This window comes from Lissotriton helveticus, chromosome 3_1 (genome assembly GCF_964261635.1).
Source record: "Lissotriton helveticus chromosome 3_1, aLisHel1.1, whole genome shotgun sequence".
Taxonomy (NCBI): domain Eukaryota; kingdom Metazoa; phylum Chordata; class Amphibia; order Caudata; family Salamandridae; genus Lissotriton; species Lissotriton helveticus.
In genome coordinates, this window is record NC_136061.1 from 417,533,262 (window position 1) to 417,559,969 (window position 26,708).

Below are 26,708 nucleotides of genomic sequence, written 5' to 3' on the forward strand. Positions count from 1 at the left end.
ATTTTAAGTGTCCTGGAAAGTAAATTAGGCTTAAGCAAGTATGTTCCTTTAAATTCTGATACTCCCTATTCTTTTTAAATTCTGTTCAGTTTCCTGGCTAAAAAGTATTTGAAAAATAAACTAAGCTACTTATAAAGACTTAAAATACTGAATGTGAAGTACAGTTTCAACTTAAAATACTGAAAGTGAAGTACAGTTTCAAGATATCATAAGATATCTGTATGCTTTTCTTTGAATATAGCAATTCGATATTTTTCTTTTATTTTTTATCAATGCTTTCTAACAAGAACTAGTAATGCCAATAGCTTGGCAAGTGCATTATAAAGGTGAGTTCTACTGGCTTTGACAGTACTTGTTTTTTCACATGCCTTGAAGTTACCTATGGGGTTAGCTGTAGAAATATGTTTACTTATAAGAGTACAAAATCAGCTAGTACCTTGCATAATATATAATTGCTAATGGTACTAATTTAGGAAGCAATTCATAGGTTATATGAATACCTTACAGATTTGTTTGTCCGGGTTGTGTTTCAGTCGGTGAGCAGATGCATATGTGCATGATGCAAAAGAGGGGGAAGAATTTGTGTACTTTGGCTTTCTCCTTGTGGCAGCCAAAAACCTTGACTAAAGGCAAAATGGAATGGTTGAAGTGAGAATGAAGACCTGCCGTATTTATTTATTTATATAATTTATAAAGCGCAACTAATGCCAGTAGGCGTCTTGGCGCTGTAGGAACACAATAGAAAATTTGCTGCAGTAGATGTCCGAAAGAGTTTAGCCAGTGGCTGGTTGCCTATTACTCCTATGGGAACAGTCAGGTCCTTAAAGCTTTTCTGAAATTAAGTAGGGAGGGGCAGCTTTTAGTGTCAGTGGGAGGCTGTTCCAGAGCATCGCTCTAGCCCTGAAAAAGCTCTTCCCACCCTAGTTGGTTCTCCTGAAAGGAGCAACAATCAGGTTCATGGCAGAGCCTGAACTGAGTATCCTTGCCGGGACATACCAATTGAGTTTTTCTCTGAAATGGGCTAGCCCCAGTCCATGCAGTGCTTTATAGGCCAGACAGAGAGCCTTAAACCAACATCGTTGTTTAACCGGCAACAAAGTGTAATTTGCCCCTCTTGCTGATTCATGTTTTTTTTTTTTAATATATAATTTTATTGAAAAGAAAACAGAGTCAATAAAGCAGTCACATACAGAATGACACAGTGGAATCCAGGCACAAAATAATTAGAATAACACATCAGCGCACAATTCGAGATAGGGGTCCAGCTCTGTCCATGGCCAGTTCCGTCGTCGGGGAGTCACAGAGTTCCCCACGGTATTTATTCCAGTGTCCCGATTTCTTATCCCATTTTGCAGGACAGCCTCTAAGTTTATATACTGTTTTTTTAGCAAGCATACAGCGGTCCATCTCAGCCACCCATCCCACCACCAGTGGCCTCTCGGCAGAGCCCCATTTCATAGCAATGGAGCGTTTAGTGAGCAGGAAACCCAACGCCGCCCACTGTAATTCAAGTTTGTTCAGGTCTGTGGCCCCCCATATGTTGAGTACACTTTCCCTCGGTGATAGTGGGCCTGGCTTTCCCAGGGAGTCTCTCATTTTTCGAACCGTTCCCCCCAGAATTGTTGTATTACCGGACAGTCCCACAATACATGATAGAAGGTGCCAGACAAACTGCAGCCCCTTAAACACAGGTCGTCAGGGCGTCTACCAATTCTAGCGAATAATGTAGCGAACATGTAGGCCCTATGTAGTACTTTCAGTTGGATCAGTCGAAACCGATGATTGATTGCCGCCTCTCTAGGGAACATAAGGGCCGCCCGCCAGTCTTCATCCCCCAGGGGACCTAAATCTGCCTGCCATTTGTCTCGTAGAGGCTGGAAGGTATCAGGGAGGTTGTTACAGAGTTTGCGATAAGTGTAGGAGATGGCCTTCGCAGGGAGAGGCTCTGAAAGCTGTCTATCCTCCAAGGGGGAGGTCTCATGTATGGAGGAAAGATCAGGGATAGCAGCGAGGATAGCGTGTCTGATTTGGAAGTAGCGGAACAGCTCTGTGTGTGCGAGGGAGTATTTAGTTTGCAGGTCCTCAAATGTCAGTAGCTTGCCCTTATGTATTAGGTCTCCCACCGTCGAAATCCCTATTGTGTCCCAGCGGTCGAATCCCAAGTGGAAGCACAGAGAGCCTAGCCGTTGCGACGACCACAGTGGTGCCGCTCTAGTGAGTTTATTCGACCAGCCCATACACTTGTTGGCCCTATGCCAGATTGCGACTGTGTGTGCCATGGGTCCAACGTATTTGTTTTTGGTCGATTTGCTATAAAGGGCCCCTAGGTAACCCTCCCGCCCCGTCTGACATCTATCTAAGTGAAAGGCTGGGTTCAGGGGTGAGCCATAAATCCAATGGTTGATGACCACCAGCTGCGATGACCAATAATAAAGGCGCAGGTTAGGCAAGGCGATACCTCCGTCATACCAACTCTGGGTGAGCTTTTGAAGGGCGATGCGAGCCGCCCCGCCGTCCCACAACAGAAGTCGTATGTTACTCTCCACGGTGTTGAAGTAGGAGTCAGGAATCGGAAAGGGACAATTCTGCAGGGCATACAAGAAGCGCGGGAGCGCCAGCACTTTAAATAAGGCCACCCTGCCAGGGAGGGAGAGTGGTAAAGATCGCCAGTGAGCTACGTCACTGTACAGTCGACGCAGGGGGCCCAGTAAATTCCGATCATGGAAGATCGTGGGATCCGGGGTAACAAAGATACCTAGATATTTAAAGCCATCTTGAGCTATTGTGATAGTAAACCCTTGGGGTAGTCGGGGTGGGGGGCCGTGTAGCATATATAGTGTCGATTTAGACCAATTGATCGAATAACCCGAATATTTAGCAAAATTGGTAAGGACATGGAATAGGCTATTAATCGAAGACCGGGGGGAGGTGACATATACCAGGATATCGTCTGCATAAAGGGAGATTTTATCCGTTGTCTTGGCATTCTATTGGAGGCCCCTGATGAAACGTCCGTGCGGATCCAGTGGGCCAGGGGCTCCAGGGTGAGGTCAAAGAGTAATGGCGATAGGGGGCACCCTTGTCGGGTCCCCATGTGGAGTCTAAATCGGCGAGACGCATGTTTGGGGTTTTTGAGGAGAAAGTGGGCAGCGGCCTTTTGCAGAGTCTGGAGCCTCTTTTCAAGGCCCAATGTGAGAGTAAGATAAAGGCTGTCGCAATAGTCTATCTTAGTGAGAACCAATGCGCTGATAGCCGTTCTCAGAAGTTCAGGGGGCAAGAATTTTTCAATCTTTTTTATGAGCCTTGGCGAAAAAAAGAAGCTGATGTAATTTTATTTACCTGGTCCTTAAACTTCAGTTCTTTATCTTTCGGGACGCTGAGATTTTTGACTCTGTTAGAGGCTCATGAAGTGAGTCCAGTTCGGGTGGCCACCATTCCAGAGTAGAGAGTGAGGGGTTGTTACTAAAAAGGATGACCTCAGTTTTAGTCGCATTTAATTTAAGGTAGTTGTAGGCCATCCACTTACTCACATTGCTCATACATGTTCTGAGTGCCATGCCCGAGTTATTTTCCAGTTTTACCTGTGACACCACAATTTGGGTGTCATTGGCATAGGACAACAGATGAAAGCCCGCACTTTTGATGATTGTAATGAGTGGTACAACATAAAGGTTGAAAAGTGTTGGACTCAGTGCTGATCCCCGAGTAACTCTGCAGGGCAGGGAGAAAGGCTTAGATGTAAATTTGCCCATCAACACAGTGTGTTGTCTGTTACCCAAAAAGGATTGGCGGAGATCTAGAGCTACGTCCTCAATCCCTAGGCTGCGCATATGGTCAATTAAGATCTTGTGGCTGACTGTCAAATGCCGCAGAAAAATCTAGATTTCAGCGAACCAGCCCATCACAGCAGAGCAGCGGATTCTCGCTGACTGCGATGAGGAGAGAGACCATCGTGTCTCCGCCATCACCCCACCACTGAACATACCGATATCCAAGCAATTTTGAGCGCCGAACCTACACGGCCAAACCACCCGAGGAATAACGCATTCGCAAATCCCGAGCACAACCGCCAAGGACTATTCGCTCCCAAATCCGATCCATACAAGGCACTGACCTTCGTTGATATCCATGTTCTTAAACAAATGCGCCTGACCAAGACTACTAAACAGACTCGGCAGGCATTCAAAATAAAAACAGGCAATGATTAATATAGTCCTGATGATGATCCCGGTTCATTAGGAGCCAGGGGATCGAAATGTTGACGCTTGAACAGTATTACAGAAAATTAGTTGCATTTCATTCTGTAGATACTGTATGTCGAAACTTGTTTTAATTGATTACTAATTTGCAAGCGACTGTTGGCTCCAAACCTCTTGCCTGAAAAACTTCCTTTTCACTCACTTATTTTTCTCACTATATGTTCTTTCTATCCTTGGGATAGGTACAGGATTGTGCCCTATCTAAATGTTTATATGTGACCTTCTCTAGGTCTACCAAATCATCTTTGATTCTAAATTTAACATTTCCTCACCCGGCTGGGTCTGGAAACCTGATTATAGTACCGATTGTGGTCTGTAATTCTATTGTTTCGTCTATTGAATTTTCCTGAGGGCCCCTGTTTTCTTTAATAGCAGAAAGATCCAGCAGCATTTGGCCCCTCCCCTGTCCAGCACTTCTTGAATATCCTCTGTAGCTAATACCAGGGCAGACTCAGTAATTCGATTTTTTCTGAAACCGTGTTGTGTGTCATCCAGAAGAAGATTTTCCTCTAGGTACTCTGAAAGTTGCTGCTTCATAACTTTCTCCGCCAACTTGGCCACAAAGGGAAGTCTTGAGATTGGACGATAGTTGTTCGGTTTCAGTACATTCAGAATGTTTTTCTTTAGCAAAGGCAGAATGGAGGCATGTTTCCAGTGTGTCGGGAAGGTCCTTCCCGCCAACATGTTATCCAGTATATGGCCCAGGTATTGTGGCACTTGTGCAGGAATCATGTGCATTATCTTAGGGGAACAGGGGTCTGTGGTCCCACAGATTTAATAAGTGGAATCAATCTTACAAGTTGCTCTTCTGAGAGGGCCTTATAAGTAGAGAGTCAACATTTAACAGTAGCGGCAGTCGGGACACACCCATCCTGTTGACCCGCTACTCCCTTTGCTGAAAGACTAGAGAAGATGTTGGCAACCCTTTCCTGAAAGAAATTTGTAATCTCATTGGAGAAATTTTGATTTATTACTGCATGATTTGGGTTAGTAGGTGTAATCAATTTGTTTATGGCTAAGAAAAAGGTTTTATTTGTATCGCATGCTGCTCTTATCTGTTCGGTGAAGTAAGAGGTTTTTGAAGCTACAATACTTTTTTTATGTTCCGCTAATTTATTTTTATAGATGATTTTCTCCTCTACATCATACTTTTTTCTCCATCTTTGTTCTTGCCTACGGCAATCCTGCTTTGATCTCCTACGATTTTCATTGTACCAGTGCTGGGATACCTTTTTGGCTATTATTTAATGGCGGTTTGGTGCTACTATGTCATGGGCTGAGTTTATCCAGAGCTAAAAGTTGTCCACACTCTTCTCTAAATCCTCTACTCGATGCCAGGGTCCAGGGGTAATGGCATCTCTCAGTTCGACCGCCCAAGTTTTGTGCCATGCTCTGCTTGCGGGTTTTTGAATTGTGTTTCTCTGCATGGTGCAGTCCTCTGTCTGTATTTGCCAGTTAACTGCCCAGTGGTCGGACCAGATGAGAGGGAGAGAAGGGAGTAGGGTAGTAACCGCATAGTTGGAAAAAAATCTAGCATATGTCCTGCCCGATGTGTCGGACCTTTAGTAATTAGGGATAGTCTGAATTCATTCAATAGGTTTTATGGAATCTAGGTCTATTTCACTTTCCAAATGAAAGTTGAAATCGTCCATGATAGATCTGGGGGTCTTTGGTTGGCAATGGTATTCACCTTTGTCCAAATAGGGACCCTTACTTATAAGTCTGGATAAGGGGATTACACTCCTTGATAAGCCCTGCTCCCCCCCTTGGTAGCTTGGCACGAGCAGACAGGCTTATCTCAGAGGTAGTGTGTTAAGCATTTGTGAATATACACAGTAATGCAGTGAAAACACTACAGGTGGACAACACAGGTTTTATAAAAATAAGTATTCTTTATATAGACTTAAACACAAGACCACAAAAATCCACAATACTACACTTAAGATTATTTAAAAGATGATTAAAGTTGATTAGTTCAAGTTGATGGTAAATGCGACAAAGTTCTCAACAAAGTACCTGGATGCGTAACGCAAAGTAAACAAAAGGCTCGCAAAAGGGGAGATGCCTCGGTTCCGTGATCTGGAGGAACGGTTGCGTCCTGCCTCAATGCTTGCGCAGAGTAGGGGACTAGTCATAAGCCTTACCGGTGCGGAGGTGATGTGTAGATTCTCGGCCTGCGGGCCCGTTGCGTGTGCAAGATGGCGCCTTGATGCGATGCGATGATCCGGTTGCGATGCGAGAAGATGGCGCCCTTGATGTGGCGAAGCGATGACGATGCGATGACGCCCTGGCAGCCTTGTGACGACTCTGTACTTTGGAGCCGCGACAGGCCCTGCGACACGCTTCTCCGGTGATGCGATGGCGACTCTCACAAAGGCGTCACGCTTCTCCGGTGATGCGACAGCAGACAGCTTCGATGAACACATGCTTCTAGGGAGATGCGGCGAAGGCTCGCTTCTCCGGTGTTGCGACGATTTCAGCTGCGGCGGCGACACGCTGCTTCTCGGTGCGTCGCGCTTCCAGCTCCCAGCGGCACGCAAGCTTCTGGAGTCAGAATTCCCAGCAAGGAAATTCAGGAGGGAGCTGAAGTCTTTTGTCCCTGAGACTTCAGCAGGAGGCAAGCACAGTTCAAGCCCTTGGAGAATAGTCTGTAGGTCCTTACAAAGTTCCCTCTCCTTTCCCTTGGCAATGAAGCAACCACTGCAAGCCAACCCAGCAAACAGCACACTGGCAGAGGGGCAGTCCAAACTCCTGCAGCTTCCTTGGTTCTTCTCCTTGGCAGAAAGGTTTCTTGTCCAGAACCGATCTAAGTTCTTGGAATCAGGGTCCCAATATTTATACCCCAAAATCCTTTGTTCTCTGAAGGCAGAGAGGCCTCTGCCTAGTCTAAGCCAGTTCCTGAGCACCTTGTTTACATGACTCTCTTCTTTCTTTCACTGTGCAGGGCAGAGACATCAGCCGCCACACAGGAGGTGGAGCCAGCACAGGGGAGGGAAGATACAGCTCTGGAGCACTCTGTTGACATGATTCCTCCTCTCCTTTCACAGTGCAGGGCAGAGACATCAGACAAGCCACAGGAGGAGGAGCCAGCATTGTAGAGGGAAGGCCCAGCCCTATTCAGGTCCCAGGTGCAACTCCTCCCTCCCATCTAGATGCAGATCTCTCTATTCACCACCGGGCTGCCCCAGCCAGTCTCCTGGAATCCCTCAGTTCTGGCACTCACAAACCCAGACAAGGAGTACACAACCCAGCAGAGGCAGGTCTGGATAGTTAGGCAAGAAAATACCTACTTTCTAAAAGTGGTATTTTCAAACACAGAATATTAAACCCAACTTTATTAAAAAAGGTATTTATTATTCTGAGTTCAGGCATACTTAATTCGAATTTCTACCATGTTCCCTGAGTCAGTTAGGATTATAAGAATGTAATAATCTAACTGCCCATTCTGGCCTAGGAGAACAGGTAGTTTCAATAGTGAAAAACGAAAATGGCTGCAATTCACTATTAGAACATGCTATACACATCAAAGCATGTCCTACCTTATACTTACAATGCACCCTGCCATTGGGCCTACCATAAGGGTGTCTAATATGAAACAAAGGGAAGGTTTAGAAACTGGCAAGTGGGTGCACTTGGCCAAGTCGACAAGGCAGTGCTAGACTGCACACAGGCTTTGCAATGGCAGACCTGAGACACACATTACAAGCTGCTTATGTGGGTGTCACAACCAGTGCTGCAAGCGCACCAGCAGCATTTGATTTACAAGCCCTGGGCACACATGGTACACTGTACTAGGTGCTGACAGATAAACCAAATAACCCAATCATGGAGTAACCAATTAGTACATGAATTTAACATAGGGAGCACTTCCACTGTGGCACTGATTAGCAGTGGCACAGTGCCCAAAGCATAAATTCAGCAAAATCATATCAAAACAGAGGAGGCAATGGAAGGGAGACTCATGCCAATGATGCCAGGTCTAACAGTCCAGTACCAAATAATTTGCATTGGTGATGGAAGATTCCATTAGCAGGCTGAGCTATTCTGCGAAACCGCCCCTTGGTCCCGGTGGACGATAGATCAGCAGTCTCTTAATAGCCTGCAAGCCCGGCAGCTGCACTAAAAAGCCTGAAACCTCAAACCGAATTGTGGCGAGTGGTTTAAAGGTGGTTTTGAAAAGATCCCGATAGCATATTCACAAACCTCCACCTTTTTTTATTGTCTGTCTAGCCTATAAATGGCATAGCCAGGGGGTGTGGCTGCGACCATTTATGGACCTGAGTTAAGGTCTGCCCGTGTTTCTGTTATGAATGCCACATCTGCACCTGTGCTATAACTAAATCTGAGAACTCCTGATGATGTTTCACTAGTGACCTGGTCTTTACTAGTATGCAAGCGATGTTTGCGGTTTTGGAGTCCAAGCCTTTTCGGGTGACCTGATCAGCTGGCCTGTGATACCTGAATTGTTCAACTGCTTTGGCCTAGGAGATCTAAAATTTATGGAGCAGGAGATATGTGAGAGGGACAGGGCAGGAGTGAAGTGCATAGTATCAAGTGTGCTATTGGCAGGAGGTCTCAAAAATAACAGGGCATCGTGTGGGTAATTAATGATCTCTGCTGTATTTTGGGCTAAAGGACCAGGGGGACAGGCGCTGGGCGTGGTCCAGGTGCGGACGGGTACATACGGGCTTGCCTTCGGTGCGTCTTTGTCCCGCCACTGGCGCGACCGCTGCGGGTCAGCTCCATGCTCACCCTTTGTAGCCAGGAGTCCACTTCACTGGAAGGAGACTAGAGCGTCTCACTTCAAGATGGCAGCTCGAAACTGGCCCGGCGGAAGTGAGTGCAAGTCACCCCTACCAGAGGGACCTCCCACCACTTGGGCCGGAGGATTCTGCAGCAGTTGCCCAGGGGGACGAGAAGGCAAATCGCCGGCAGTTGAAAACGGTGAGCAGTTTATTGAAATAAGAACAACTACTTCCCTCCACTCAAACAGCAGAGATATTGCTGCGGTGTATCGGGGAAGTGTTAAATTAAAAACAGTAAAAGCAGTTAAAAGACATGCTTAAAATAGGTGATTTTGCACTGAGAATAAAATAACAGATCGAAAAATGTGCTTACTTTAGAAAAAGCAGTTTCCAGGCACCCTCACAGAGTGAGTGTCTGATAGCAGCTTACCTAAAAGCAATGCAGTTGAGAATCACCTTCTCATAATAGAAGAATATAAGAGCAGGAATACAGAGTTACTTACGTTTCAGAGGTGCTGGCGAAAAATAGAGTGGTATTAAAGAGTAACAGTTTTTAAGACTACTAAACTCTACAGGTTTTGCGTACACCCAAAACAGGTTCCTCTTCCAGGATGATGACGAGTAATTATCAAAAAGTAGGGCAAATTAAGAAAGTTCCTGAACCATCTAATCTTTAAAATAAATGCACAACACCTTGTTAAAAGAATGGTTTAAACTGCGCTGAAAGCTGCACCAACTGTTTTAAACCCAGAACAAGTATACAAACTGGAAAGAAAAACTCAACGATCTGCCTAAACATTAAAAGTTTAACATCTTCATTTAGTAGAAGGTCTTCTTGTAGAAGGCTTCTTTACTCCTATTTATTTAGTTATGTTTGTCTATGGCGTGAACATGGCTGAAAGGCATTAGAGCACCTTGTAAGAGAGAAGGAATCCAACTGCGGATAACAAGCGACATATACGAACAGTTATGCATTAAAACAGAAGATGAAAGGGTAAGGAGTGCCTTCAAGAGAATTTGTTTCAATAACATTTTCAAAATCAATAAACTAAGTTAGGGGGGACAATTAAATGGCCCCAACAGAATGTAATGAATCATAAGTTAATTACTAAGAGTGTTGTAACAATCATATAATGTGACAAGAATCATAAAAGCTTTCATTTTCATTTGCCCAAGCCCTCAAGGGTAGTTTGGGTTGCTCACTTTTACCGATCATTAAAACAGAAGAGTCACATCAAATCATCAAAGGTTGGGCCATGAAATTTGCAGCTGGGAATGGGATGAGACATTAACAGCCTTAGTCAAAGCATCTTTGAAATAAGAGGATTCTGAGTTACCATTTTAAAGGAAGCAAGACAGGAAGTAATGCGTAAGGCTGGTAGAAGGGAGTTCCATATCCTTGTTACAATGCGGACGACATGGTGCTGCTCAGCCACACACGTCAGTCTCCAACATCTGCTCGATGAAATGCAGAAATACGCCGCAGAGAACAGTCTAAAATGTATTTCAAGAAAACTCTGACTATGACAATAAACAACAAAAGAAGGCGGCAGAAGAGGGAGCACCTGGGAGGTGCTCTTATTGAACCCTCCACGGACTATAAATATCTAGGCGTCATTATCGATAATGAAGGGTCCTGTATCAGAAAGAGAGGCATGGTCGTAGCAATAACACTGAAATACCGGTCTTCAAAACTGAGGGGGCCCTCACTATGTCCCCTCCTGATGGTAGCACAGGCCAAGCTACTCCCCACGCTAATCTACGGCAGCGAAGCAATGCGGGGGAGAGATGCTAAACAAGTGGACAGCTCTCTGATAATGGCATACAGAACCATGTTCAGCCTCCCAAAATACACTTCACCAGCTCAGGTAAGGCTGTAGTTCGGCTTAGTGAAACAATCGCTGGCCAGGAAGGCCACCTACATCATCTACTGGAATAAGATAAGACTCTTTGCCTCAAACACACTAAATCAGCTGCTATGGCAAGAACTCCAGCATAGGGACACCTCTCCGGGCAGACGCTACCTACAAGAATCTCTTGAAATCAAAGGCTAGCTAATCTCTGGAACACTCGGCTACAACACACATCCTTCAAAAAATTGGTCTGGCTCTGTTCTCAGCCAGATCTCATGCCTGGATGACCCTGAACTCTTACAAAACATCTGCACCCCAAAAATACTTAAATCAGGGTTAACCTAAAACTCTCAAAATAAAGTTTTTTAAGCACCGCCTGGGCATTCTACCGCGCGCCGAACACCTTCCACCATGTCAGAGACCATGCTCACCAAGCACTTGCAGTCTGTGAGACACAGGCCCAGGAGACATTCTGCACTTAATCTGCACATGCACGGCGCTGGAGCAAGAGAGGATACAGCGGCTTCAGATCCCGTTCAAGCAGTCAGGGATCCGCACCAAGTGGCTGGCGGTGCTGGCATGTTTCGATTCAGGGGCCACACAACTGAACTGCAGCGTGGTCAAATTCGTCACACTGGCGGACCAAAAAAATCGATTCAACATCATAGGAGTGTACAAACCACTCCTTCATTAAGCAGACAATGAAGAAACTGGTATGCCAACTGGAAGCTGCTTCCTTAAACTCAATTTTAACAACTCAACAACACAGCCGCCAAGATGGGAAACTCCGTCTTGCCGCTTACCATCAGGGGCTTCCTCCTGATATGTACGCACTTTCCGCATTTCACGCCGAGGCTAACTGGCACTATTGTCATATACAATAAATACACATCGCAGGCCAAACTAACCATTAGCCTCTCATCCATGCAGTACTGAAGTGTACACTCATTAGGGCTCTTGATGTTACTGTCACATTTTAATGGCATTCATCGAATGGTTTTATCAGCCTTTTTGTATACTTGTATGTAAGCACTGCGCAGCATTTTTATCATGTGTATTAATGTTTTTACTGCAGAACCACAATGATTTTTTATCCTGACAGCACACAACTGTGCAATGGTTTTTAGTAACTATGAATTATAAAAATAAATAAAACTTGTTACACTGCCTGAGAAAGCATATCCAAAACCTCATAAAAAATCTATATTTCTATAATCTAACCATGCAAGAATCAATAAGAAAAATTCAAAAATGGTCTCAGTGGGTGAAGAGTCTAATGGTTAAGAATCCAAGATTCATCGGCTATGGGCCTAGGAATAAGTGAAATACATATTAGCTCTAATCAGAATTACAATGGATTTATCTTCTGCAGTACTATTCATCAAGTCACTAAAGGGTATGAATACAGGAGAGAGCCTCTCATCCATACACATATTAGAAAGTCAAGGGTATAATTAAGTACCATTCTGGAGTATGTGACAATTTTCGATGTTCAAAACATTAGTCTTAAGCACTAATTCAAGCATTGCTTCTTCCCTTGAGAAAGACACCGAAGTGCTGAAACTTTGAGGCTGCAGCTTTGAACACCTAACCAGATATTTAGGAAAGACTCAGTCAGTGATAGCCTCAAAAAAAAATTTGTATCACTGGACAATAAAGGACAAGCAAGGCCAACAAAAACTAAAAAGTGCTAGTTAGGATTATTGACTGTGATAAATAGCACCTTGTCCGAGGTTGGGGGAATAACATTCCGCTTTTGGTGCCATGATAAATACTTTATTCTCTTCCCCTGCTAAAATCCAGCAGGGTTGATCTGATGAAATTTAACAAAGGGGGACCCTTTTAACGTACCTAATAATTAAGGTGTGCGTTAAATACTGCACAACTCAGAATTCATACCCTTGTGCTAACAGGGGACTGAGCAGAGGATGCAAAACACTGACCCACTCCTAATCAGGGCAAATGAGGTAAACCCTGAGTTGTGCACCTTACACTAATCAGTGATCTAATTTCGGATAAAAAAAAAAACAAAGCTGCACAATCTGAGGGGAGAAATGTATGCTTTTCATGGAATGACGGAGTTATTAATTAGAAAATATTTCCATCAACCCGCATCATTGAGCAACCATGATGTTGCTGCATAAAATGGTTTTGTCAGCTCATGTGCACTCCAGAAGAATAGAGTGGAAAACAAGCGGGGCTCCCCCGATGTCATCTGGTGTTCCGTCTATTTTCCAGCTCAATAGCACAGTATGGAAATAAAAAGACAGAGCACATAAATTAAATCAGTACCTGCGACCTCATGCGGGAGGATGTGTGAGCGTAAGTAATCTGGGAGGGTAATCAGAGTCATCAGATTTTTTTTTACTAAAGGTAAGTAATGTGTTCTATTAGTAGTCTCCCACCGATAACCTACTTGAATACTCCCAAGCCCATGCCCTTAAACAACAGGAGAACCCACGAGGACATAGACCAAAAAGAATTACAAAACTGTTCCCCTCATCCCCCCAAATTGCAACCGAGACCTACTTCCCATCTCAAGGCAATAGTGTTTTGGGAGAGTAAAAAAAAAAACAAGTAGCAGGATTACAAATAAAATGTGTGCCACCTTTCCCTCCTTCCTTGCAGACTGAGCCCTAACTCCCCCAGGACGAGCTTTCCCAGACAGCTCGCAACAAAGCTTGACTGCCAGCGAAATCCAGAGAAAAATCATCAGCTTCCTAGCTGCAGATCCTCCCTGTATCCTTCAAAACGTCATCCTTTAGAAAGCCATTATATGCTGTATGTAAATACTCAATAGGCCAAATAGGAACCTGTATAACCTCATCTTTCATTGGATTAGGTGGAGGAAAGTCAACAGGCAAAGAAATGTACTGAGATGTGGAATTCACACTCAATCCTAAACAAAAAAGAATGTTTAGCTTTAAACAAGAAGGAAGATTTAAAGTACAAAACTACCTAATTCTGCTGTAAAATTGTAGAGGGTGAAGAATAAAAACAAGTCAACACTATTGGCTATTAGTTGAAGTCACAGCAACCAAGAAATAAACTTTCCAGGTAAGAAACTTAAGACACCATGAATGCTGGGACTAGAAAGGGAAGAATGCTTCAAAAGAAATCGATTTTGCGATTCTCTAAGGCACCTGACGAGTAAAAGAAACGTAAACAGAGACCGCTACTCAAGAGAAAATAAAAAAGTTGATATAACAGCTAAACAGTCCTTGACTGCATTTCCATTAAGCCAAATGAAGAGCGAGCAAACTTTAAAAAATGGTTCACGTGTGCTTGCAGAGGGTCATCATAACCACCCCTACACAAATGTGCACATACAGTCCATCTTCCATGCGTTGAAAGCCAACTTGCCTATAACAACATTCAAAACCTATTGTGGAAAGCTATGATCTTCAAATGTTAATCTTTTAAGGGCCAAGGATAACGACCGAGAGTCCTGAGGTTTGAGATACCACCTCCTCCACGCCCATAGGAAAATAAGTCCTACTTCAAAGGAAGGGGCCAAGACATAGCAAAGCTCAAGCAAAGAATAATACCAAGACAGCAAGTTCAATATGGAGAAAATAAAATCATCACTGATTAAGGAAGGCAAACCTTATGAATGATTCTTTGCATCTGAACTGGTGACAATGCATAGTGGAAACTGAAGGACAATTCCAGGAAATATGCATTGTCCCCGTCGACTCACCTAACTGTAACTCCCTCAAGCAAAACCAACAGTAAAGCGGTGACAAGAAGACCTGTGCTTGGTATTTACCAGACTTTGAATATTTTGGTCACCACCCTCTGGTGAGGATGCCATTTGTAAGTCACCAAAGTCATCCTGATAAAGAGTCCGCTGCCTTGTTCTCCTTTCCCAATAGATGAGTTGCTAACAGCCCAAATCTACTGCCATGACCCACAACCAAAGATTTAGAATCTCTACACATGGATCCTACCCCTGCATGTTTGTGTATATTTCAAATGGCAGTAGTATGGCCTGGTCAAAACATGAACCTGCATGCCCTGAACCAAATAAGGAAACGCTCTTTTTGCTAACTTGACCACCCTACATACTAAAACATATAGTTAATGCTTCTTTTCCTGTTCTGACCAGTTTCTGTAGATGATCTTTTAAGAATGCGTCCATTATTAGCATCAGCATTGGCCAAAGAGGAGAAACAAACACCCTTTTGTAGATGGCCCTCCTGTTTCCATCACTGCAGTTGCTTCAATAAATTGATTACTACTTTGTCTCTAAGACTCTAGACTCCCATAACATGGTTTCCACTAAGCACGCAGAGCGCATTGCAGGGTTCACATCTGCAAATGGGCCTGAGGAACCAAAAACAGAAAGAAACCTTTAGGCCCAGCAACTGTAATACTGTCCCCACAGGCTGAAAACGGTTGTCCTCAAATTGAATTAGTAAGTTATGATGGGTTTACAAACTCATCTAGACACGCACTGTGCACTTGGTGTGTTACACCTTCACCATTTTCAAAAATAAATTTTAACTAAACTCTGTGCCAGAAAACAATTCGCTGTTTTAATACATGATACTCATTGTTTACTGTACATTTATATACTAAATGCTGATTATTTCATCATATCAACAAATGCATCATGATATCTGCTATTGTTTTAAATCATTCATACACAATATACATTCCATTGTTATTTTTCAATACAGTATTCTTATGCTGCCCAATGCATTTCGGTACACAATGGTACCTTCATCAGGGGCCAGTCTGAAAAAACAAAAATATAGGTAGATGTAAATGTAATGTAATTGTAAGAACGCCCATGTTTGTGGTATTATTGTTGTGTTAAATTCATACCTGTATGAACAAATCACTGTGCTTGCGAGCTGAAAACAATGAAAATATGTAAATGTTCGATCTATCCCAAATTGATACTCTACTACACGACATTGGTAGATCACTTTTTTAAGAATATTTAAGCTTACCGTGTTCTTAACAGTGTTATACTGTGGATAAGCTGCAAAAACGAAATAATGATAATGATAAACTCTCACTAATAACCACTGGTATTTCCATATTGAATACCCAAAATATCATCCGAACATACCTGAACTGTAGCCGAACCGTTTCTGGTCCTGCAAACATATATATCCGATGTTATGGTAGTTGACGAGCCAAATATTCATATGCTCAATATTACCGTATTAACGTGTGTACGTACCTCAACGCTTGGCTGTTAAATCTACAAAATAAACTAAACGAAAGCAACGCTGTGAATTCCTGCCACTTATTTAAATATTAAAGTACTAAAGTCTTCATATGAAGCCCAGCGTGCTCTGTATTTACCTGAACTGGTGTCTCTTCCCGCCTACACGTTACCGATGTTTACAAAACCGCGTTCGAAGTCGCCGCCATTCCCGGGCAGGTTTTAAGTTGCTCTCATCAATGCTCTGCCTTAAACATAGAAAACGAACTGTAAACACTATTCTAGACATAACGCTAATGCCCGTGATCACCATCTTAAACTAGGTTAAAGAGTCACTGAAACCTAGTGAATATCTATAGTTATTCCAACTGCAGGCTGTGCGCCTCCTAAAAATATTCCCAATACGTACTGGTTAAGTTTATGATGTGCGCCCCGCGTGAATTCTTATGTTGAAAAAATATCCGCGTTCCGATAAACATTACGTGATGCTGCAATGTAAATTATTGCGAAGCCGTAAGTTCACTCTCAATAGGGTAAACGATCTTTCTATTCAACCACAACTATTATCAATGTTCCCGTGGGGAATTATATGCCTGTGTGTCCAAGATCTACTCCATAAGTTAGATTTTTATATGTTTTAGGTTAAACTAATGTACGATCGTTCTGAGTGTACTTTAATGACCGTGTTTCATGGGATGAAATCTGATGTGAAAGTTTACCCCGTTCAAAACCAAAAGCATTAATCATAAATAATTGAAAACATTGCGTCTGGTATCGATATTAATTACATGAATTAAAACTCGAGGTTGATACAGTTCTCTTTTTACAGGACAGTTCATACCTGGATGATGATATATAGTTAATAGACATTGCTCATTTGATGCTATTTGATGTTAGATCTCCCAAGCTCAACGAGTACATTATGATTAAATACAATTGAAAACATTCCAGTTTAAAACGATGTTACATACTAAAATGCCAGCTGAATATTTTTAGGTATATGTTTGGAGATAAAACAGCTGATAGGGTTTGTAGTGGTTACAGATAGATAGGCGCTCTACCTAGAATTATCGTTACACTCCGTAAAAATGTAAATGTAAATGTATTGGACTTGTAAAGCGCACGGCTGCCCGTAAGCGTCCCGGCGCTTGCTTAGGGAACCCGTCCTGGTATTCCCCTGTGAGAAACCCCGACAGGGTGTCCACAAGGTGAAAGCCAGGCATCCCGCCGCGAGGGGCCATAGTGGAGATTAAGCAAGCTATTGCCCAGAGTCGCAGAGTGTGACCCCGTGAGTTGAGTGGGCACCAGAGCGAGAATTGTCGAGTCCGTGGAATTTTTGAGCCCGAGACCCGCCGAGGCGGGGAATCGAACCCTGGTCCACGGTTGATCTCAGCTTCCGGGTCTGCCGCCTCTAACCACTGAGCCACGCTTCTCCCAGGAAATGATGTCTGAGGCGTGGTGCGTAAAGAGCGAACGGAGTAACCCTAAACCGTTCCAAGAAAATCTGAAAGACTTTCGCAAACTAAAAAAGGCAATGCTCTCGCAACCACAAAGCAGTGTAAAACACACAAAACAGTAATAGCAATAAGGTAGCAAACAACAGCAGATCTTATGTTCTTATTCTGTTCCAAAAGACGTTTTATTGGATCCACATTCAGCCGACACGTGTTTCGTCGTGTTCAAAAAGTGGAGTCGACACGACTCTTCAGGGCTGGTAAATAGACCCAGGCATCTATGGGTCGATGCGAAACGTGAGTGTGGTCGAGCGAAGAATCCTGTTTGTAAGTTGACGGGTAATCAATATCTTTACAATCCAGAGAACCCTGGTTCCGGGTTAAGAGCTATATGTAAGACTACTCTTCTAACGTAGGCGCTCGATGAGGCGCGTTAGTACAAGATTGAGACTAGACACGTGTGAGTGTCTGACTATACCGGGAGGGGATCCAAATATAAAGTTAAGGGCTGGTTTTTAGTTCCGTTATCCTTGTACGAGTAGTCAACTGTGGTTCGGTATCCCTCCTCTGTGTGTTCCCGGTCGCCGTGTTCCAAAGACGGTTTGGAGATAGCATGAGAAACCATTTCTTGATTATGATGTTATAAACCATATACTGTAGTGAGACAATATCTAATTACATATGCTTTGGTATCAAGTTCATCTTATACACCATCGTAATAAAACCGCTATCAATTGTTCAGTCATTGAATCCAGCTTACTATGTTTTATGTGTCCAAAAGCTGTCTTTTAAGGTAACACGATAAATCATACCTATCATTCAGACCAGTCGGGATCATGGTATTTAAATGTTTTATCCAATATAGTTCACGTTGTAGCAATCTTTGGTCATTGTCTATTCCTGATCGCATGTCTACTTTCTCAATGATAAGGAAATGAATTTGTGAAATGGTGTGTTTTACATCTCTCCGATGCGTAACTAATGGTGATGACAAATTTAAATTGCGAATTCTACTCTTGTGCTCTGTCAGTCTGATTTTTAACTTCCGTTTGGTTTTGCCAACATACATCATCCCGCAAGGGCATTTGATGCCATAAACAAAGTGCTGCGTATTGCAATCACTTGTGTGTCTCAGTTTGATCTGTGCTCCTGTTGTAGGGTGTGTGAATGAATTTCCAGTAATCACATTGTTGCAATGTGGACAGTTCTGACAACGCACTGTGCCTTTATGAGATGGTACTTGTTGTGCTGCTTTTTTCTGTTGCTGCTTCAATATTTGTCTTAGATTTTGTCCTCTGGTGTAGGCATGCATTGGTTTTTCTCTGAATATGTTGTTAAACTCAGATTCTGTGGACAGCAATTCCCACCTTTGATTTATGATACTTTTGATGGCTTTAGATTGTGTAGTATACTTAGTGACAAGGACCATTCTGTCACTGGTTGTTTTGATTTTAGGTGTGAGTAGCTCTTGTCTGTCCATCTTCATCACTCTCTCGATACTTGCTTGCAATTCTTCTCTAGGATAGCCTCTGTCCTCATATTTTAGTACTTGTTCCTGCAACTTCATTCAACAAGTCTTTGGGTCTGAGCAAATTCTCTTAATTCTGATAAACTGAGAAAGTGGAAGATTCTTTACCAGACTCCTGGGATGGAAACTCGCATAGCTCAATGCGTTATTGCGATCTGTTGGCTTGGAATACAGTTCAGTCTCAAATCCTGTTGGTTTCTTAATTATTCTGACGTCCAAAAAGTCCATCACGTTGTTGTCAATTCTGTGAGTGAATTGTATTCTAGGGTTCACCTGCTTGAGTTTCAGAATTAGTTCTTGTAATGAGTCTGTTGTGTCATCCCATATTAAAAATATGTCGTCGATGAATCGACAATACATTTTAATGTTTCTCCATTCATTGGTGTTCATCAAGTTATCTGCCTCAAATTGAGCCATAAATATATTTGCGTACGCAGGGGCCCCTGCAAAACCCATCGATGTACCAGATAGTTGTGCAAAATATTTCCACTGAAAATAGCTGTTATGCAGACAAAACTGAAGTTACGCATTGGAGAGATGCAAAACACACCATTTCACAAATTCGTTTCCTTATCATTGAGAAAGTAGACATGCGATCATCAGGAATAGACAATGACCAAAGATTGCTACAACGTGAACTCTATTGGATAAAACATTTAAATACCATGATCCCGACTGGTCTGAATGATAGGTATGATTTATCGTGTTACCTTTAAAGACAGCTTTTGGACACATAAAACATAGTAAGCGGGATTCAATGACTGAACAATTGATAGCGGTTTTATTATGATGGTGTATAAGATGAACTTGATACCAAAGCATTTGTAATTAGATATTGTCTCACTACAGTATATGGTTTATAACATCATAATCAAGGACTGGTTTCTCATGCTATCCCCAAACATATACCTAAAAATATTCAGCTGGCATTTAAGTATGTAACATCGTTTTAAACTGGAATGTTTTCAATTGTATTTAATCATAATGTACTCGTTGAGCTTGGGAGATCTAACATCAAATAGCATCAAATGAGCAATGTCTATTAACTATATATCATCATCCAGGTATGAACTGTCCTGTAAAAAGAGAACTGTATCAACCTCGAGTTTTAATTCATGTAATTAATATCGATACCAGACGCAATGTTTTCATTTATTTATGATTAATGCTTTTGGTTGCTTTTGAACGGGGTAAACTTTCACATCAGATTTCGTCCCATGAAACACGGTCATTAAAGTACACTCAGAACGATCGTACATTAGTTTAACCTAAAACATATAAAAATCTAACTGATGGAGTAGATCTTGGACACACAGGCATATAATTCCCCACGGGAACGTTGATAATAGTTGTGGTTGAATAGAAATATCGTTTACCCTATTGAGAGTGAACTTACGGCTTAGCAATAATTTACATTGCAGCATCACGTAATGTTTATTGAAACGCGGATATTTTTTCAACATAAGAATTCACGCGGGGCGCACATCATAAACTTAACCAGTACGTATTGGGAATATTTTTAGGAGGCGCACAGCCTGCAGTTGGAATAACTATAGATATATACTAGGTTTCAGTGACTCTTTAACCTAGTTTAAGATGGCGATCACGGGCATTAGCGATATGCCTAGAATAGTGTTTCACAGTCCCTTTTCTATGTTTAAGGCAGAGCATTTATGAGAGCAACTTCAAACCTGCCCGGGAATGGCGGCGACTTCGAACGCGGTTTTGTAAACATCGGTAACGTGTAGGCGGGAAGAGACACCAGTTCAGGTAAATACGGAGCACGCTGGGCTTCATATGAAGGCTTCAGTACTTTAATATTTAAATAAGTGGCAGGAATTCACAGCGTTGCTTTCGTTTAGTTTATTTTGTAGTTTTTAACATACACACGTTAATACGGTAATATTGAGCATATGAATATTTGGCTCGTCAACTACCATAACATCGGATATATATTTTTGCAGGACCAGAAACGGTTCGGCTACAGTTCAGGTATGTTCGGATGATATTTTGGGTATTCAATATGGAAATACCAGTGGTTATTAGTGAGACTTTATCATTAACATTATTTCGTTTTTGCAGCTTATCCACAGTATAACACTGTTAAGAACACGGTAAGCTTAAATATTCTTAAAAAAGTGATCTACCAATGTCATGTAGTAGAGTATCAATTTGGGATAGATCGAACATTTACATATTTTCATTGTTTTCAGCTCGCAAGCACAGTGATTTGTTCATACAGGTATGAATTTAACACAACAATAATACCACACCCATGGGCGTTCTTACAATTACATTACATTTACATCTCCCCATATTTTTGTTTTTTCAGACTGGCCCCTGATGAAGGTACCATTGTGTACCGAAATGCATTGGGCAGCATAAGAATACTGTATTGAAAAATAACAATGGAATGTATATTGTATATGAATGATTTAAAGCAATAGCAGATATCATGATGCATTTGTTGATATGATGAAATAATCAGCATTTAGTATATAAATGTACAGTAAACAATGAGTATCATGTATTAAAACAGTGAATTGTTTTCTGGCACAGAGTTTAGTTAAAATTTCTTTTTGAAAATGGTGAAGGTGTAACACACCAAGTGCACAGTGCGTGTCTAGATGAGTTTATAAACCCATCATAACTTACTCTTCAATTTGAGGACAACCGTTTTCAGCCTGTGGGGACAGTATTACGGTTGCTGGGCCTAAAGGTTTCTTTCTGATTTTGGTTCCTCCGGCCCATTTGCAATTGTGAACCCTGCAATGCGCTCTGCGTGCTTAGTGGAAACCATGTTATGGGAGTCTAGAGTCTTAGAGACACACCAAGTGCACAGTGCGCGTCTAGATGAGTTTGTAAACCCATCATAACTTACATTTAGAAACAAGGAGTGACTACCCTTATTAGCCGCGGCACCGATTCTTAAAATTTATAAAGAAGGACAACCAACGGAGTGCTCCTCACACACCCACATAACCAACTCAAATTGAAGAGCCATATCTCTGGAGGATAAACTCCTCGCTACAGGAGCAAACGCCCTCACAAAGCATGTGTACAAAATCACCCCTTTGTTCCGAACGACTGACGGGGAATCAAAACAGACCTTTTCAAGTTTACAGAAAGACCCAATTCTTATAAAAGGCTGACACCAACAAGAAGTTTGAATACCTGAGAAGGAGAGCTGGCATTTATTTACAGATCCAGAAAGACTTCCAGCAACACCATCACCACTACTTTTGTAGAACTTCTCAAGGCAAATGACATGGTAAAAGTAAACACTTTGAACTAATAACGCACATCTCATAAAGTTAAACTGAGAAACAGCATGTGGGAATGAACAATTGGAATGTGAAAGTAGGAATCCTGAATATCTAGAAATGCTATCACATTCTGTTATTGCAGAATTAAAAGAACTCAATACAAAGTCAACATCTGAACAACTTTCTTTATAAAGTTATTTAGAAAATCAAAGTTCCAATATGGGTCTTGAACATCCTCCTTTATTCAGAATCAGGAAGTACCAGGAATAAAGACTCTTTCCTACCTGAGGCAGGGGAACTAGTTATATAGCCCTTTCCTCCAACAAGAATCCCACCACGTTGATCAGGATATTTGTGTGATGGGGAGAAGGGCAAGGAGCTAGAGGTAGACATCTCTTCAGAAAAGGCACATGAGTACCTTGGTCTATCAACTGAAAGAGCCAGTGGCCTGAAGAAATCTCCCACCATTTCTCCAGAAAACAAGACACTGAACATCTTACAGGCACAAAATCTAAAGACTCATGTGGGTTTCGATACTATAGACCTTGAAGGTTCTGAAAAAGGCACTTAAGTTAGACAGTTTGTTCCTAAACTGCTTCCTCTTGGACCATAAAAATTGCCAGAGACATCCAGAGCGAGGTGGATATCAATCACCTCTCTGGGGTCGGCGGGAGCCAAGAGAGAAGTGGCTAGAAGATGGTGAGCGGTAGAAAATCCTAGGATTCATGAATGGATAAGGGGGATAAACCTCTACATGGCCGCTGAACTTACCACCTACCTGAGCAGGGGTTGCCCAAGAAAATACCATAAAGTTTGGGGTCTATGAACACAGCATTATCGGCTGGATCTTTGGGAGGCCAATCAAAAGCTATCGCCACAATCTACAGGAGGCACCACCACTGTTAGACACAGAGATCCGCCCTTGTCATTCTCATTCCTGGGCTCAGAGGGGAGGAAGAGCTCCATGAAATGGCAGCAGTACTTATTTAAATCAATGTGATTTAAAGTAGGGATGTTCAAACTCTGTTGGAGATGGCTTTGTTCTATGTAACTAAATGTTGTAGTACTGACTTTTGCATGTATTTTGCATTTAAAAATAAAAAGATTTGTAAAAACAAAAACAAAGAGCAAATTTGACAGATACACTGCTGTGCCTACACCCTTTCAAACTGTTGCGCATATCCCATGAAAATGTGATACTGCTAATGAAATTCTGGGATGGTGAAACCCAACTTTGCTTTAAGTGTTCATGTGAAACAGCCACCTTTTTGCAAATTAATGCGGCCTGTTAAAAGGTATACCAGATAATTGTATCTGCACACTCGACGAAAAGCCAGTGGCATGTGAACCTCGGTAAAACAACAAAGAAACCCATAGAATGAGTCACAGCATCAACAATGTGTAGACCCTACCTTCATTGTTAGTAGGGAAGTATTCAAGCCATCTTGCTCCATAAAGTTGCCTTTCATATGCTCAGGAAGCAAACAAACCACTAGGTCAGCCATATCTGATGAAACAGGAAGTATAAAGAGACAGCTGACAGGTAGTATTAATAGACGGTAAATTCAAACACCGAGACGAGAATATCTTCTTCCCTAGAGAGCCCTGTTGATTCGACCCGATCAGGAGGGTTGGTTTGAATTATGTTCTGCTTAAGCTTAATAGCTGAGGATTGAACGATGAGGGCTTCTGGAGTCTAGTCGGAGGACAAGTCTGGCAGATCGATAGGAGCTGCCTTGTACTCTTTGATGCTGACCTAAGTGCTGAAGGAGCCAGAAAGGGCTTGGACCTGGACAACCTTCTTAAAAGGTAGGATCCCATCTAATGATGGCTTGCACTAAAAGCACCATAAAACGGTTGAATTTTGCTGCTGTCTGAACAGAGATACATTGAGAGTAAAAGCAGCTTTCCTTATAACCAAAGCAAAATGAGCTGGCACCATAGATGCAAAGCCTTCAGCATCTAATAACTTTGTCTTACGCGCTGTATCAAAACCACAGGCATTCTTCCGGTTAACTAACAGTATAGTCTAAAAAGAAAGGTGGTTAATCCACCCCCTCCTTCCAAGGAATCAGCCTTCCCTGGATTTGAAAATTCCAGAACATCAAAACTAGCGACAAAATGCTATTGTATACTGAGAGACGCTGTTGCTGAAATAAATGTAGGAATCCTCAGGAGCCGTTTCATTAAATAATTCCTCAGTCTTTCTCTTAATATGGGAAAAACTTAATTTAGACAGGGATGATGCCTACCTGACATCGACCAGCATCAAAGGAGACACCAACTCTATTTGCAAAATAACCTTAGTTTTCAGGTGCAAAGCCAACATCATGACTGGAGTCACTGAAGTCAAAGAATCATCTACTGACATCACAGACGTCTCTATCAACTCCTTGGATGCGGTCAATGGCATATGAGAGCGAGGAGAAGCCAAAATCCTTCCCATAGCCTCTTTAAACTCTTCAATCTGCTTGGATGAAGAGCTAGCAGATTGAAAACGTACCTGGGCTGAAGGGTTGGAACTGACTCTCGAGAGGAATTGGGAGAGTCAAGCCCCTCTCTCTCTTAGTACATCTCCTTTCTTTTTTATGTGTCTAGGGTTGACAAGAAGGTGAAGCCAACCCCAAACTTGATATAGATCTGTTCTCTGACCTAGAAATTGCCAAATTCACTGACACTAATGATAGCATATGATGAGAAAAATGTTTCCAGATTCAGCCTGCGCATGGAGAAGTTTATCCGTGGAAGTTAATATCAATAACAAAAAATAAGCTAACAATCCAAAAAGAATTCAATACAAGTCAACTTGAAGTTCTGTGGTGCCTGTCAGCACGCTGACTGCACGCCACCTCTCACTCCAAATAACCTACAACTGCAAATGTTCAACTCCAAGTTGATAATACTTACTAAACTTTGTGATTGTTCATCGAGGTCACCAAACTGGTCCACTGTACCCAACAGTTTGGTTGTTAAAACAAGATGGGTTTGCTCCACAATATCTGAGAAATAAATTAACAACCTCCATCTCATTCTTAAAAGACCTTAAAGATTTAGGGGTCTGAAACATTAGAGTGCAAGTGGCTTATACATGTAATCAAGTGTTCTTTTAGATGCAGAATGGAGACTTCAATCTTGTTCAGGTATTATTTAAAGAGATGTTACATCACTAGACACCCTATAAGCATTCTGAGTCACTATGACAATGGTAGCAGTGGTTGAATGTTATTGCATATCTAAAATCGCACATCTACATTAAGTCCTTGTCTAATAAAGCAAATATAATTAAGTAGGTGAAAAGATGGTTGAGATATCCAATGTATACCTTCCTTTCTGGTCGTGTGAGGATGTGTCCCGGAATGAAAAACGCCCTAATCTACTGACTCAAATCATTGAAAAATGGCATCACGCCACACTGTAACAATTGTTAAGTTTTCTCTTCAAAGTTTTGGCCCTTGCCCACATGGTTTAAAAGATACGATTTGAAAGAACCAGACCTGCTAATCTCTTATCTGATACAACAACAGATAATATCTTGAACAGAGCAATACTAATCTGAACAAAACTTTTTCATGACATACCAAGACATCACTTGGTGATTACCATAATCATACAATAACCTTTACCACTGTAGATATCAGCTCTGATTATATATGACCAACAGAGACTAATTGAGCCTTGCAAAAGTACAAATGCAAAACACAAACAATGTCAGCTGCCAGCTGCTTTTCAGGATTGAACATTCTGACTCATTACCATGTCCATCAATGCTTTGGAACAAAATGTTATTGTGCTCACTCATGATCATTCGTGTAATAAATTGGGTGTCAAATGTAGCTCCCCACAGGGGAAGGCAGAGACGAACAAGACAGCAAGCTTTGAAGGTGGTGCTTAAGATTCAGAGGTGGCATGGTCAGTAGGCACAAGATCATGAAGTCAAGCTAGGTGGATTTGATCAGTCTCGTCATCTTCCACATATCTGTATGGTATTCTTTATCCTAGGCCAGGGCTCAAGGTTGATTCAGAAAAGGGGGTGGTGATGAACAGAGTGCCTGAATTAAGCAGACCACTCTTACCCAGTCCAAAGATCAGGGCTTGATCCATCACCGTTTTTTAGCTCACTGCACCATCCCAGCTCAGAACTTGGCTATATGCAAATTAGTCTGTTCCTGTCCCAGTGCATGATGGGAACAGGGCAAACCAAACTACCAAGCCAATTCTTATACTGGGAAGGAAACAAGCTACCGGGGACCGGTTTCTGGCATTTCAGCCTCGTCGGCCCGGCTTGCTTGAATCCTGATGGTGCAATGAGCAATGGACTCACATCTGAGTATACCCTTCCACGCTTATGGTGGACAAAATGATTCAGAAAAGGGGGTGGTGATGAACAGAGTGCCTGAATTAAGCAGACCACTCTTACCCAGTCC

General features: G+C 42.3%; 1 protein-coding gene across 3 annotated transcripts in view; it reads right to left on the reverse strand.

The window, feature by feature from the left end:
* The window catches only part of ICA1L (islet cell autoantigen 1 like), a 399,387-nt gene that overhangs the window by 258,550 nt on the left and 114,129 nt on the right, over positions 1–26,708 (reverse strand). The window lies entirely within an intron of this gene.